The sequence below is a fragment of the Pteropus alecto genome, unplaced genomic scaffold (genome assembly GCF_000325575.1).
Source record: "Pteropus alecto unplaced genomic scaffold, ASM32557v1 scaffold185, whole genome shotgun sequence".
NCBI lineage: Eukaryota > Metazoa > Chordata > Mammalia > Chiroptera > Pteropodidae > Pteropus > Pteropus alecto.
Window position 1 is genome coordinate 4341979 of NW_006438088.1, and position 13590 is coordinate 4355568.

The window sequence follows — 13590 nt, forward strand, 5'->3', positions numbered from 1 at the left end:
TTTTCTTGTTCCATACGTGAACGATTTTCAGAGTTATCCTTTTGTTACTGATTTCTAATGCGCATTGTAGTCAGCAAATGAGGGCTCTATGCTACCAATTCTTTGAAATTTGAGAATCGCCTTGTGGCCTCATGGTTACTTTTTCAACTGCCCCTTGAATGATTGGGAATATATACTCATAGACTTTTGGGGCAAGGTAGGTGTGTGTATATATACACATATATACATACATATATACACGTATGTGTATATAAACGTACGTACATATATGTACACATATCCGTATGTCTTAGATCAAACATAAAAATTGTGGCACTCAAATTTTTTTTAACCTTATTAAATTTTTGGTTTGATCTATCAATTACCAAGATAGGTGTAATAAAAATATCACAATAAAATAATGCATTTTCTTAATTTTTTCTTATAATTCTGTAAACTTTGTTTTATAAAGTTGAAAGTGTATGCAAGTTTGGAATTGCTCTATCTTCTTTGTAAATTGACCCTTTTGTCATTCTATAGCGATGTTTTATTCCGCCTCCCCTAAACGCCTTTTACTTAAAGTCCATTTGTTTTATAATACCATAGTCACACCTTTCTCTTAGTTAGCATTGGTTTAGAATACCTCCTTCAAATAGGTAAAACACGATTGTTTTTCTAATCCGCTCTGACTATCTTTGGTCTTTAATTGGAGCTCTCAGCCCAATTAAGTTTAATGTAATTACTGATATATTTAGGATTAAAGTTTGCATTCTATTTTATGGTTGTTTTTATCCTGTCTTTGTGTTTTTTTTTCTTCTTCCTTTGCCATCTTTTGGATTTTTTCTTATTCCATTTTGTCCCTCTCAACTAGTATATATTTGATTTCTTTCTTTTGGTGGTTTCCTTTAAAACTTTAATGAATAAATTTAACTGAATCTGAAGTTTGTTAATGCTATTCTTCTTCCAAATAATTCAAGAAATCTAGTTTGCTTTGACACCAGTTAATCTCCTGGCCTACATGTATTGTTATCCAAAGTTTCAATTCTGTCTTGATTTTTGTCTCCTGTAAATTTGGCATTATTATTATTTTTTGTTTTTATGGATTCTATGCTTGTCATTCCTTCTTGCATCTCAAATCTTTCTTTTTTTCTTCAAGTATATATTTAAGAAGCTTGTTTATTAAGGGACTATTGTTGGCAAACTTTATTTGAAAATGTCTTTATTTTGCTTTCATTCTTGAATGATGGTTTTGTTCGGCATACAATTCCAGGTTAACAGGTTCTTTCTTAGTCCCTTGCAGGTATCATTCCATTGACTTCTGTGTTCAATGTTAACAGTTCGTTCAAATAACTGTGATTTGTTGGTAATCTGTCTCTCTTTTTTTTTTTTTTTTTTTTGTCTTATTTTAAAAATTTTTTTCTCTTGTGTTCTACAGTTTTCCAACGGTGTGGACATTTCATTTATCCTGGATTGATTGTGTTTCCTGTCTCTAAGGTTAGTCTTTCGTCAGTTCTCAAAAGTTTTATTCTTTATCTCTTTCTGTGTTTTTTTTCCTCCATTATTTCTATTTCTTTAAGAACTCTGATTTGACTTCTATTAGGCTTTCTAATTCTATTTTCCATGTCTTTAAATTTTAATCTAGTTTTTATATATTTTATATATATTTTTTGTCTGTTGAATTCTAAATAATTTCTTCACATCTGTATTCTGGTCTTTCTCTAATTTTTCTTTCTTCTACAAATTGAGCTATTATTTATAGACAATAAAAGAATAAACTGTATGGCTTGATGAAATATATATATATATATATATATGTACACACACACACACACACACACACACACGCCTGCATGATCACCACCCAGATAAAAGTATAAAACGTTTTCATCCCTGCAGAAGTTCCTTCCTGTGCCCTCCTATCAGTAGAGCCACTCCTCTCCCCCCGTCGATTACTCTGCTGACTTTAGTAGCCATGGATTATTTTCAGGTGTTCTTGAACTTCATATAAATGGAATCATATGGTTTATTCTTCTTGTGTTAGTTTTCTTTTGTTCACAGGATATTTCTGAGATTCATCCATGTCTCATATATAAGTAGTTTGTTTGCTTTGTAGAGAGGGGTGGCAAACTGTGACCTCTGAGCCAAGTCCAGCCCACACCATGTTTTTTTAGAATGTTATTGGACATAGCCACATCCATTAAGCAGAGTCAAGTACTTATAGCAGAGACTATATGACCCACAAAGCCAAAGCTACTTACTTACAGAAAGTTTGGTGACCTCTCTTCCATATTATTGCATTATATAGCCATACCACAATTCATCCTTTCTCATTGATGAACATAGAAGTTGTTTTCAGTTTTTGGCTATTACAAATAAAATTACTACAGATATTTTTGACACTGCTATTGGTGGACGTATACTCATATCTCTTGGATATGTACCAAGGATCTGGATTGGTGGTATTTGGGTAAGTTGGTTGCATTTCCATAAATATTAATAATATTGAACATCTTTTTATGTCTTTATTGGGAATTCAGATTCTTTTGTGAAGTACCTGTTTAAATCTTTTGCCTGCTTTTTTTTTTTTTCCTTAAATCAGGTTATCTTTGTTGATGATTTTAATTTCTTATATATTCTGGATAGAAAACCTTTATCAGGTGCATGTTTACAAATGAAATTTGTCTGAAATTTGCCTATTCTCTTAATGGTGCTTTTGGATGAGCAGATTTATTTTTATGAAGTTTGTCAGTTTTTTTTCTTTTTTGGTGGCAGATGGTGAAGAGTTAGTGATTTTTGCACCCTGCCCATAAAATTTTTTCCCACAATAATTTTTGTCCTCCCTCAGGGTTCTAAAGTCATTTGCCTGTGGTTTCCTCCAGAGGTTTTTTCGTTTTAGTCCTCGCTGTTGGGTCTTTGATTTACCTCCAGTCGATTTTTGTGTATGCTGCGAGGTACGGAGTGAGGGTCAAGATTTATTTTCTATATGGACATCCATTTGCTCTACACATTTATTAAAAAGACCTTTCTTTTTCCATTGAATTGCAATGGGGCCTTTGTTGAAAACGAGTGATCGTATATTTGGGTCTGCATCTGAATTCTCTTCTGTTCCACTGAAGTATTTATTAGCTCTTCTATCAGTACCACACTTTCTTAGTTACTGTAGTTTGTAGCCAGTCTTGACATACAGTAGTGTAAACTCTCCAATTTTGTTCTTCTTAAGGATTGTTTTAGCTATTTAAGTGCTTTGCATTTCTATATAAATTTTAGAATGAGTTTGTTAACATCTGTTAAAAAATTTTTTACCAGACTTTCGATTGGGACTGAATGAATTCTACGGAACAAATTTAAAAGAATGGGCATCTTAATAGAATCTTCCAGTTCATGAACATGGTATATCTCTCCATTGCATAAGTTTTTCAGTTATTTCCAGCATTGTATTGTGTTTCAGTGTAGAGAACTTACACATTATTAAATTTCATTTTAGGCATTTGACTTTTTTTGATGATATTGTTAAATTGTATCATTGTCTTAATTTTATTTTCCAAATATCTTGCTAATATATAGAAATGCAATTGGTTTTTATATATCAAGCTTATATTTTGTGACTGTGCTGAATTCACTTTTTAGGTCTGGCAGTTCATAGATTGTTGGGGATTTTCTAAATGCACGATCATGTCATCTGCAAAAAAATTTTTTTTTACTTTGCCTTTCTAATCTCTATTCCTTTTTTCTTTTTCTTGCCTTATTGCCTTGACTGGAAACACTGGAACAATATTTAACAGGAGTGTTAAAATGAACATCCTTGGTTTTTTCTAATCTTAAGGGAAGATACCTCAATATTTCACTGTTAAGGATGACTTTACTGTATTTTTTTGTAGGTGCTCTTTACCAGATTGAGGAAATTTTCTTCTATTCCTGGTTTACTGAGATTTGTTTTCACAAATGGGTATTAAATTTTTAAAACTTTTTATTATTAAATTTAGATTTACAGAAGAGTTGCAAAGATAGTATAGAGTGTTCCTATATACTCTTCACCTAGCTTCGTCTAATGTTACCATCTTACATAACATTTACCAAATTTAAGAAATTAACATTGGCACAATACTATTATTTAAATGACAGACTTTATTCAGATTTCCCCAGTTTTTCCACCAATGTCCTTTTTCTGTTCTAGGATCTAGTCCATATACTACATTGTATTTAGTTGTCGTGTTCTCTAGTCTACTCCAATCCGTGACAGTTTTTAGTTTTTACTTGTTTTTCATGACCTTGCCACTTTTGAAGAGTACTGGTCATGTATTTTATACAGTGTCTCTCAATTTGGGTTTGTCCATTGTTTTCTTAGAATTAGACGAGATTATGGACTTGGGAGCAGGATACTACAGAGATGTTGTGCCCTTTTGTTGCATCATATCTGGGGGCACATAATATATCCACATCAACATGTTAACCTGGATCATATAGTTTAGATGGTGTCTGCCAGATTTCTCCATTGTAACATTACTTCTTTTTGTTTTCTGCTATTTATTTTGTTAGAAGCAAGTCCACACTCAAGGGGATGAGAGGAAAATGTATCAAATGATTTGAAGATATATGTTAAAACTACCATGGTGATGAATAAATATTGTGAGGGAGATATTTTGAGGGTGTGCAAATGTCCTATTTCTCCTTTAAGTTTAGCATTCAGCTGATGTGGCCTGCAGCAATTATTGTTGTAGTATTCTAATGGTGATTTTCCATTTCTTTCATTCTTTCTACATTTATTAACTGGAATTCTGACTCTAGAGCCAGACTACCTGGGTTCAATTCCTAGTTCTGCCTCTTTCTGCTCTACAATGTAATCTTAGCCAGTTACTTAACTTCTCTATATTTTAGTTTTCTCATTTATAAAATGTAAATAACAAGAATATACCAAAAAAGATTGTTGAGATGATTAAATGAGCTAATTACATTGAAAGGGCTAAGAATTATGCTTAGTCCTTAGGGAAGTATTCATTTTTTTTTCTTTCTGTATTTCTTAATGTGGTAGGTTTTAATCATTTTAATTATATAAATTATGTAATTATTAAATCACCTTGTACTCTTGGATAAATCTTATATATTTATATGATCTGGATTTAACTTAATGTTAAATTTTTTTTTCATGTAATATTCATGCCTCATACAGTAGCTGTTCTTTTGCCATAGCAAAAGACGTAATGAACGATAGATTCCTAAAAAAATAGATATTACACAAGAGCTTAGCAACTGAGGTGACAACATTCCCAACTTTCTAGAGCGATTTATATCTGAGTCTTTGGGTAGAGATAGAGATCGGGATAGCTCTTGCAAATGTCTTTTTAAATATTGAATGAGCAAATTCAGAACTTGGCATATGTTGTGAAAAATGGCCCCTCAAAAAAAGAACATGATTTTTAGCTTTTCTACAAGTTTCACCTTGAACATTATATTATCGTAGAGGTTTCAGTATTTTTAGAAAGATTTGGAATATTTTTAAAAGATTCATTTGCCAGCAATGTGTATTGAGCAATTTCTCTCTGCCAGGCAATGTGTTTTGCTGGTTTGGGATTCTTTGCTCTTGAGAAGCTTATGGGCCAGTCAGGATCACTTCAGAAGTTGGAGGCAGGCCTACTTGAATCATTCAGGGACACTCAATGTCTTCGTTTTTTAAAAGTGGATACAGTTAAATTCTAATATCTTCTCTGTTTCTTTTACTCTTCTCAGCATCTTGGGTGTGCTTTTGTCACCCTGTGCTATTTCTCCCTGTGTTCAGGTTTTTTCTTTCCTTCTTGTTGTGTGTAATGACCACTGGGGTCAGTTCCCTGAAAAAAAAAAAAAAAAAAAGTCCTTCGGTGACATCCTAGGACTTGAGAAAACAAGTCCTTGGCTTATTAGCCTGACAGTGGTCCTTCTCTGTCTAGTGTAAGCTTGCTTTACTAGCCTAAGCTTGCTTTACTAGCCTAATAGTTTTACTATTAGAATTAGTCCAGCGTCACAGTTGAGATTAACTACTCATCAGAACCTGAAGTCACTGCACTGTGTTTGAGGCTGTGCTTTTACTCATGCCGTTTCCTCTGCTTAAAGTGGATTTTCTAAAAAAATTTCCAGGCTCTGTTCAGAAGATATTCACTCCACAATCCTACTAGCTAGATAGGAACCCTATAATTTGTTATCTGTAGCCCTTATAAAATTTACCTTTCATCACCAATCTTTATATCTAAATGTCATTTCCAGTTGGTCAGGTTCTTAGAGATAGGGTTCCAGTACCTACCATGATACTTTGCATACAAAGAGCTATTGCTAAATAACTACCACTCTTAAGTACCTTCTATAATTGTGCTACAATTTTGCAAAGTCAGTATTCTTGTCTCTGTTTTAAATTGTGAAGAAACTCAGTATCAAAGAGATTAAGAAAATTGCCCAACACTGTATAGTTAGTAAGTGGCAAAGCTGGTTTGTCTGATTCAAAAGCTCTTGCTATTTCTTCTATGCCGTACTGCCTTAGTACTAAAAATAGTTAAATAAAGTTATTAAACAGATGTATTTATGGTAAAACACATTACTGAAATTGCTTCACTTACATTGTCAGTGTGTTATTTGGAGTCTTTGTTGCAGTGACCAAGCTACTTGCTGTGCACTAACTGCCGTACTCCTGCTTTCTATGGATTTTCCTTCTAAGTTTTTCTCTCTTTTTCTGATACTAATGGATAAAGTTTAAATAGTCTGATTTTGGCTTATTTGGGGGTCAACAAAACAGAAACTTAAGCACACTTTGGTCTCTTTTTTATTTTTAAGTAGAAAAATTTGCGTTAGCCTAATAACCTTTACTAAGGCAACTGATAAGGTAAGTTTATTTTTTATGAAGTACTTTTACTCCTATTGAGGTATAAAATACATGGTGGGGGGAGCATATAAAGTATGCCAATCTTAAATGTACAGTTCAATGAATTTTTAGGCAGACGTGGACCTGCATAACCACTAATTCAAGATAGATAATATGACATCCATCCGGAAAGAGAAAATTCTCTCACACACCTCCCAGCCAGTGTCTCCCCTAGAGATAACGCTCTTCTGTTTCCATCACTGTAGGCTGGTTTTGTCATTCTTGAATTTTAAGGGTAACTGACAGTATATATTCCTTTGTGTTTGACTTCTTCCAGTCAGTATACATTTTTGAAATTCATCCGTGTTGACGCATGTATACTTCTTTCTTGTAGCATTCCATTCTTTTTTTCTGAGTAGCTTTCCATGGTATCAATAGACCACAATTTTTTTATTCATTCTTTTAATACATATGTGGATTGTGTTCTAATTTTAACTATTACAAATAAAGGTGCTATGAAGTCATACACACATGTTTTGGTGGACATTGCAGTATTTTGCTGGGGAATGTATCGAAGATTAGAGTTGTTAAGTCATAGAGTAGTCATTGTTTTAGTTTCAATTTTGCCAAAAGGTTTAACAGTAAATGACCCCTACTAGCAGTTGTAGTTCTGCATTTTCACCAGCACTTGATATTGTTATCCTTTTTCATTTTGAGCTCTCTTGTGGACGTGAGCTGATATGTCATGGTTTTCCTTTGCAGTTTCTTTATTATGTGACATTGTTGCCATCATAGCAATTGGGAGGTAACGAAACCCTAAATCAAGAAAATCTAAAGAAAAATGTGGCTCATCGGATCTCAGAGTGGAGCATGATGGGAGGGAGACCAAATGAAATGTCTTTTGGTCCTGGTTAGCTCTTAAACATCCCTCATCTTTTATATTTTGGAACAGAGACAGAAGGTTTAGATTCCAGTTCTATTTGTTTTAAATTTACTGTTAACTACCATTAATGCAGTCAGTGAGTTCAACTTTTCATAGGAAATATTATTACTAGACCTCGAAACAAAAGGTTTCTGTTAGATAGTTAATGTTTGAGTCTACCCAGTGTTAAATATCCTTCCTTTTTTCATCCCTGGGAAAGATACTCTGAAATATCCAGGACGGATCTGTATATTAGTCTACTTGTGCTGCCATAACAAAATCAAAAGACTGAATGGCTTAAACAGCAAATATATATTTACTGACAGTCCTGCAATCTAGAAGTCTAAGATCGGAGTGCCAGCAATTTTGGTTTCTGGTGAGGTTTCTCTTCTGGCTTGTAGATGGCTGCTTTCTTCCTGTGTCATCACATGGCCTCTCTGCATGTGTGGAGAAAGAGTGGTCTCTGACATGTCTTTCCCTTTTTATAAGGACACAAGTCTCACCCTTATGATCTCATTTAACCTTAGTTACCTCTTTAAAGGCCTTGTCACCAAATATAATCATATTGAAGGCTAAAGGCTTCAACATACGAATTTTGGAGGGACAGAATTCAGCCTGTAACATTCTGCCCTCTGGCCCCCCTAAATTCATGTTGTTCTTGCATGCAAAATACATTCATTCTGTCCCAACAGTCCGAAGAGTCTGAGTGCATTCGAGCATCAGTTCAGAAGTCTTGAGTCCAGAGTCTCGTCTAAATATCTAAATTAGGTATGGTTGAGACTTGAGGTATGATTCATCTTGAGGCTAAATTCCTCTCCAGTGGTGAATCTCTGCAACCAAACAGGTTAGGTGGTTCCAGAATACAGTAGTGGGACAGCCATAGGATAGACATTGCCATTCCAAAAGGGAGAGGTTGGAAAGAAGAAAAAGGGGTTGAGAGGTCACAAATGAGTCCAAAATCTTACAAGGCAAATTCCATTATATTTTAAGGTGCAAGAATAATCCTTTTTCGAGTTTGATAATCTGCCCTCTGGCCTTGTGGCACCATTCCCTCAGTTTTTTGGTGGCCCCGCCCCTGAGGCACCAGGTGGGGGCAGCCTTGTCCACTGACACCAAGGATGGGGGCCCCACCCTCTGAAATCAAGGAGGAAATAGTATTAACCTTTGAGACTATAGTGGGAATGGAATACTGATCTCTGAATTGCCTTTGGGATCATATTTACCTTTTGAAGAATAAAGTGTGTTTGCAGCCACATAGCTCTATTGACTAGTCCTATTCAATCTCAAGTCCAAAAGCTTTTATTTCATCATCTCATCTGTGTTCCTTTTGGTCCAAACTAGCACTGTCTTTGCTTGTATAATTTCATCTCAATTCCTGGCTTCTGCAGACTTGGCTGATTAACTCCAAGGGTAATCTCATTACAGAGTGATTATCCAGCCACACCCATGCGTTCTCTCTAGGAAATACTTTCTCCTTTTTTGCGCTATGGGTAGACAATTTTTCCAAATCTTCAAGTTCTTATATCTTTTTGCTTAAGGATTTATTCAATTTATCTTTCTCCTTTCACATTTTACTAAAAGTAGTGAGGAGAAGCCCTCAACGCTTTGATTAAAAATCTCTTCAACCAAATATCCAGTGTCATCAGTTGTAAGTTCTTCCACTAAACACTAGAACCCAATTCAGCTGTATTCTTTGCTAGTTTACAACTAGGATCACTCTTCCTCCAGTTTCCACTAGTTTGTGCTTCATTTTCACCTAAAGTCTCTTCAAGGCAATCTAGACTCTTCCTAGCATGTACCCCAAAGCTCTTTCAGCCTCTACCCATTACCTACTATTGAAGCCACTTCCACATTATCCGCATTTGTTACAGTAGCACCCCACTTCATGGTACCAAATCTGTATCAGTCTGCTGTAACACGATACCACAGATTGGGTGGCCGAAACAACAGAAATTTATTTTCTCACAATTCTGGAGGCTAGAAGTCCAAGATCAAGGTGCCAGTAAATTCGGTGCCTCTCTTTTTGGCTCGTAGACATCTTCCTCCTTCTCGTGTCTTCACACGCATGTGTGTGTGCATGGAGAGAGTGGTCTCTGGTGTCTCTTCATCTTATAAGGACACCAGTCCTTTTGGATTCGGACTCTCCTTCCTTAACCTCTTTTAACCTTAATGATCTGCTGAAGGACCCTTTTTCAGAGTCACCTTGAGGATTAGGGCTTCAACATAGGAATTCTGAGAGACACAATTCAGTCTCTAACAGTGGGTTTTATAGAAATGCATGTAGCAGTAAAATATTGGGAGCGAATATAAGCTGCTTTAGTGTTCATGCTACTTTCATTCTCTGCCATATATTTTTTTTTAAAAAATAGTATTAGCTTTTACAATGCAACTAGTTTAGCTCCTGCTGGAGATTTTGAGAGCTTGTGTGAAGTAGAGCTATTATGTTAATTCTCTCTGCACTTCTGAGAAGCATGAAGTCAGTGTCATATGTTTTAATGGTAATACCTTGTCGCATACAAAGATGTTTAACACTGCAGTCTAGAAAATTGCTTTAAAACAGCTGGGGAAAGATGTTCGTACTCTCAGAGGACATGATTTAGAAAATCATTCACTGAGGTTTTAAAATCCACCATATATGGGAAAATGTTGATTTTTCTCACACCTTCCTAGGATTAGTAATATAATACATATCCAGACATAATCTTTGGATATTGAAAGTTATACATTTTTCCAGTACGCTTTAGAGTTTTTGCGTTTTTTTTTTTGGTAGTGATTTACCTTTTTCTGTTACTCTCAGTTTTTCTGTGCACAGTGTTGGAGATGATGGAAAATATTCTAATTTAAAGCATAAACATATCACTCAGAGTTTTAAAAATTAGAGTAGTTGGTATCTGTGTGTGTGTAAAACAGGAAGGAACATTTAATTTTTTCTACTAGGCTGAGAACTCAAATTATTTTGTAAGTACCTAAAGTCGCTGAATTTCCCTGCCTCCTATTATGCTGGCTGAGATTAAAATAGGAAAGAGGAAGAAGAGACTTGGTTGGTCCATAAAGTTGGGTTATTTTGGAGAAGAATGTTGATCAGAGGTTGTACGTATTAAAGACCATGTTTATTTCATGAATCTTCTCTTAGAAGCTTTCAGCCGTTTAGAAGCCAGCATCTCTGTTTCTGTAATTGCTTTTGACAGGTGGAGGTAGTGGTGTAGTCTTTTCTATATCGTGCCAGGCTATTTTATCCAGAATTACCTAGGTATGTTGTTTTAAAATGGGAAATGCAAACTTTGCTGACCAATTAGGATCCAAGACTATATAAAATCTTTGTGGGAGACTTAGGAACAGCTAATGTAGAGCTAATTGTAGGAAAGGCAGCATCTGACCTCCCTTTCAGAGCACAGTCTGATGTATAATGGGGAAATGAAGTGAATAGAAAATATTTCCAAATGAAAAAGGAGATTATAAATCAGTTGAAAGTGGGTGGCTGCAGTAAAAACACAAATACAGACAGTATATGGTGGCAATAGTGAGTTGCTCTAGAACTAGTAAAATATCAAAAGTTTTGATATAAGCATTAAACTGTTTTAAGAAGCATAGCCTCTTTTTGGATCAAAAAGAACAGAATTTGACAGCGACAGTTTATAAATGGTATTTACATAATTAAAGAGTGTATAAACCGAATAAGTTTTGTCAACAAGAGATTTGGTGGCATTATTAACATGCCCAAAGGAGAAAGAGAGCTCATGAGCAGAAAAGACTGTTGGGTCATCTGATATCTACACTGCTGTGCTGTCGTATATGATAAAGTGGGTTCTTCTGTCAACAATTGATACCACTGTCCATTAAGATCATTTAACTAACTTACCTTGTTTGGATTGTACTAAGAAACCCTATGTGCCGGTCAGAAGAGGCTAGGTTATGCTGTAGAACAAATAGCTCTAAAAGCTCAATGTGGTTTAACAGAACAAAAGTTATTAGTTTATTGTTTGCCCATGCTACAAGTCCAGAGTAGATTGGTGGTGGTTGTGGTGGGGAGTGTTTCTGTTTTACACAATCACTCAGCAACCTTATACCTGGTAGCTGTGTCATCTGAAACATGGCAGTGAGGCACTGGTTTCTATCACACAGGAAGGGAGTGTTAGAGGATTTCATGCTGCTAATTAAATACTTTGGAATACTTGTTGTTTCTGCTCACAGTCCATTAGCTAAAACAAATTACATAGCTTCTATCAGCTGTAATGGAGTGAGGACATGTGCTTGTCTCATGTGCACTGAGGCTGGATACCAGTGAGCGCTGGAAATTTCAACCAGGTCAGCATTTGTGCTCACTAAATATTAAGTTCACTTTTTTCCTCAAGTACAGAATACACTAACTCCCTCCACAAGGGGTACAAGCTGACTTTCTATTCAATTACTGCATCTACTCAGTGTCTAGGATTTTTGGGTTATGTGCAATAATCTCTACATTGAATCTAGTTATGGCTCCTCTTAATTAGGAGACCTGTGAAATAAAAATGCAAGTTATTTGTATGCACACACACACACACCTCACTTGGCCATTGCACATACCTAATATATAATAGTAGATTAGGGACAAGCACAGTAAACTATCCTGTTTAGAAAAGAGAAACATAGAAGACACATTGGAGTTGCTGGTCCATAACAATTCTGAAATCCCTCACAACAGATATTGGGACACCCTGTGGAGCAAAATATTTCTCGATTAGGGCCTGATTCTATTTTCTTGTTCATTGTTTTCATGGGCCCTGGTTTTACCCTCTGCGTACAAGTTTTACCCTCCCTTTTTATCTTCCTTAGCCACATATGAGTGGAGAGTGGATAATTTGGGTTATTTGGAAACTGGGCAACTATTTCTGCCCACTTCCTCCATATACAAGGTTGGGAGCCAAAGTATCATTTTAAGACTTCAGCTAATAGGCTGGTTCTCTAGCAGCACATTATGTTCAAAATTCAGGTTTCTTATCTGTTTGTTTCCAGTAGTTCTATGTGATAGTAAACACACCCCTATTTTTTCTTTTGTTTCAAAACCTGGTTCTCAGATCGCTGTGTTGATTTGTTTCCTCCTATAGGTCTCTTTCTGGACCTAAAGAAAGTTATTTTAGGACTGGCTGGCTTCTATTGGAAGCTTTACCCTTAATTTTATCTTTTCCTCAGTCACTTTATCCAAATAAAATGATTTAGTAGATACATTATATATTCTTTCCCTGAGGCAATTTAATTTTTTAATAAAAGGTTTTTCTGGGCTTATGACCTTCAAAGTCTGTTAGTTTGGGAGTTGAGAAGTAATATAACCTGGCAAATCTGAAATGGCTGGAATCCCTTCTTCTTGAAAACTGATAGTTCTTTTTTGAGCTCATCTCTTTCTTGAATACCTTGCCAAATGCAGCCAGTAATAATCAATGTACACTTGAAATGATTTGTTTTCTTATTTCTTCTAGAGCTGCAAGTTCATTAAGCAGGTGATATGCCTCCTGAGACACCAGAAATAAATACTTTACTAAATATTTTGCCACTGTATAAAATACATGATTATCTTTCCAGCCCTTAAGATCAGTTTCCTCGCTGCTCCCTGACCACTAAACCAAGGTCTTATATTTTAGGTTTTTGCTTAAGAAGCATCCTACTTCTGGTACCAATTCTGTGTAGTCATTATGGGCAAAAGTTATGCTGTGCTAACAAGCCATCCCCAAACCTCAGTGGCTTCACCGAAGAACATTTCATTTTTTTGCTCACACTAAACATCTCTTGTGGATTTGTGGGAGACTGTGTTCCACACAGTCAGACCCAGGCCTATGGATGCACTACTGTCTTGTAACTGTTTGGTTCTGAAACACTTGGCCTTCTTGATTAC

At 35.5% G+C, this 13590-nt stretch overlaps 1 protein-coding gene across 26 annotated transcripts in view; it reads left to right on the forward strand.

The window, feature by feature from the left end:
• PLAGL1 (PLAG1 like zinc finger 1) overlaps nt 1-13590 on the forward strand; it is a 61648-nt gene that overhangs the window by 3010 nt on the left and 45048 nt on the right. For 24 of the 26 annotated variants that reach the window (XM_025049263.1, XM_025049259.1, XM_025049258.1 and 21 more), the window contains exon 2: nt 1415-1473. The gene's annotated coding sequence lies outside the window, so the exon portion shown is untranslated. Of the gene's footprint in view, nt 1-1414; nt 1474-3285; nt 3370-13590 lie in introns of all 26 variants that reach the window. The other 2 variants (XM_025049262.1, XM_025049254.1) reach the window with 1 other exon arrangement.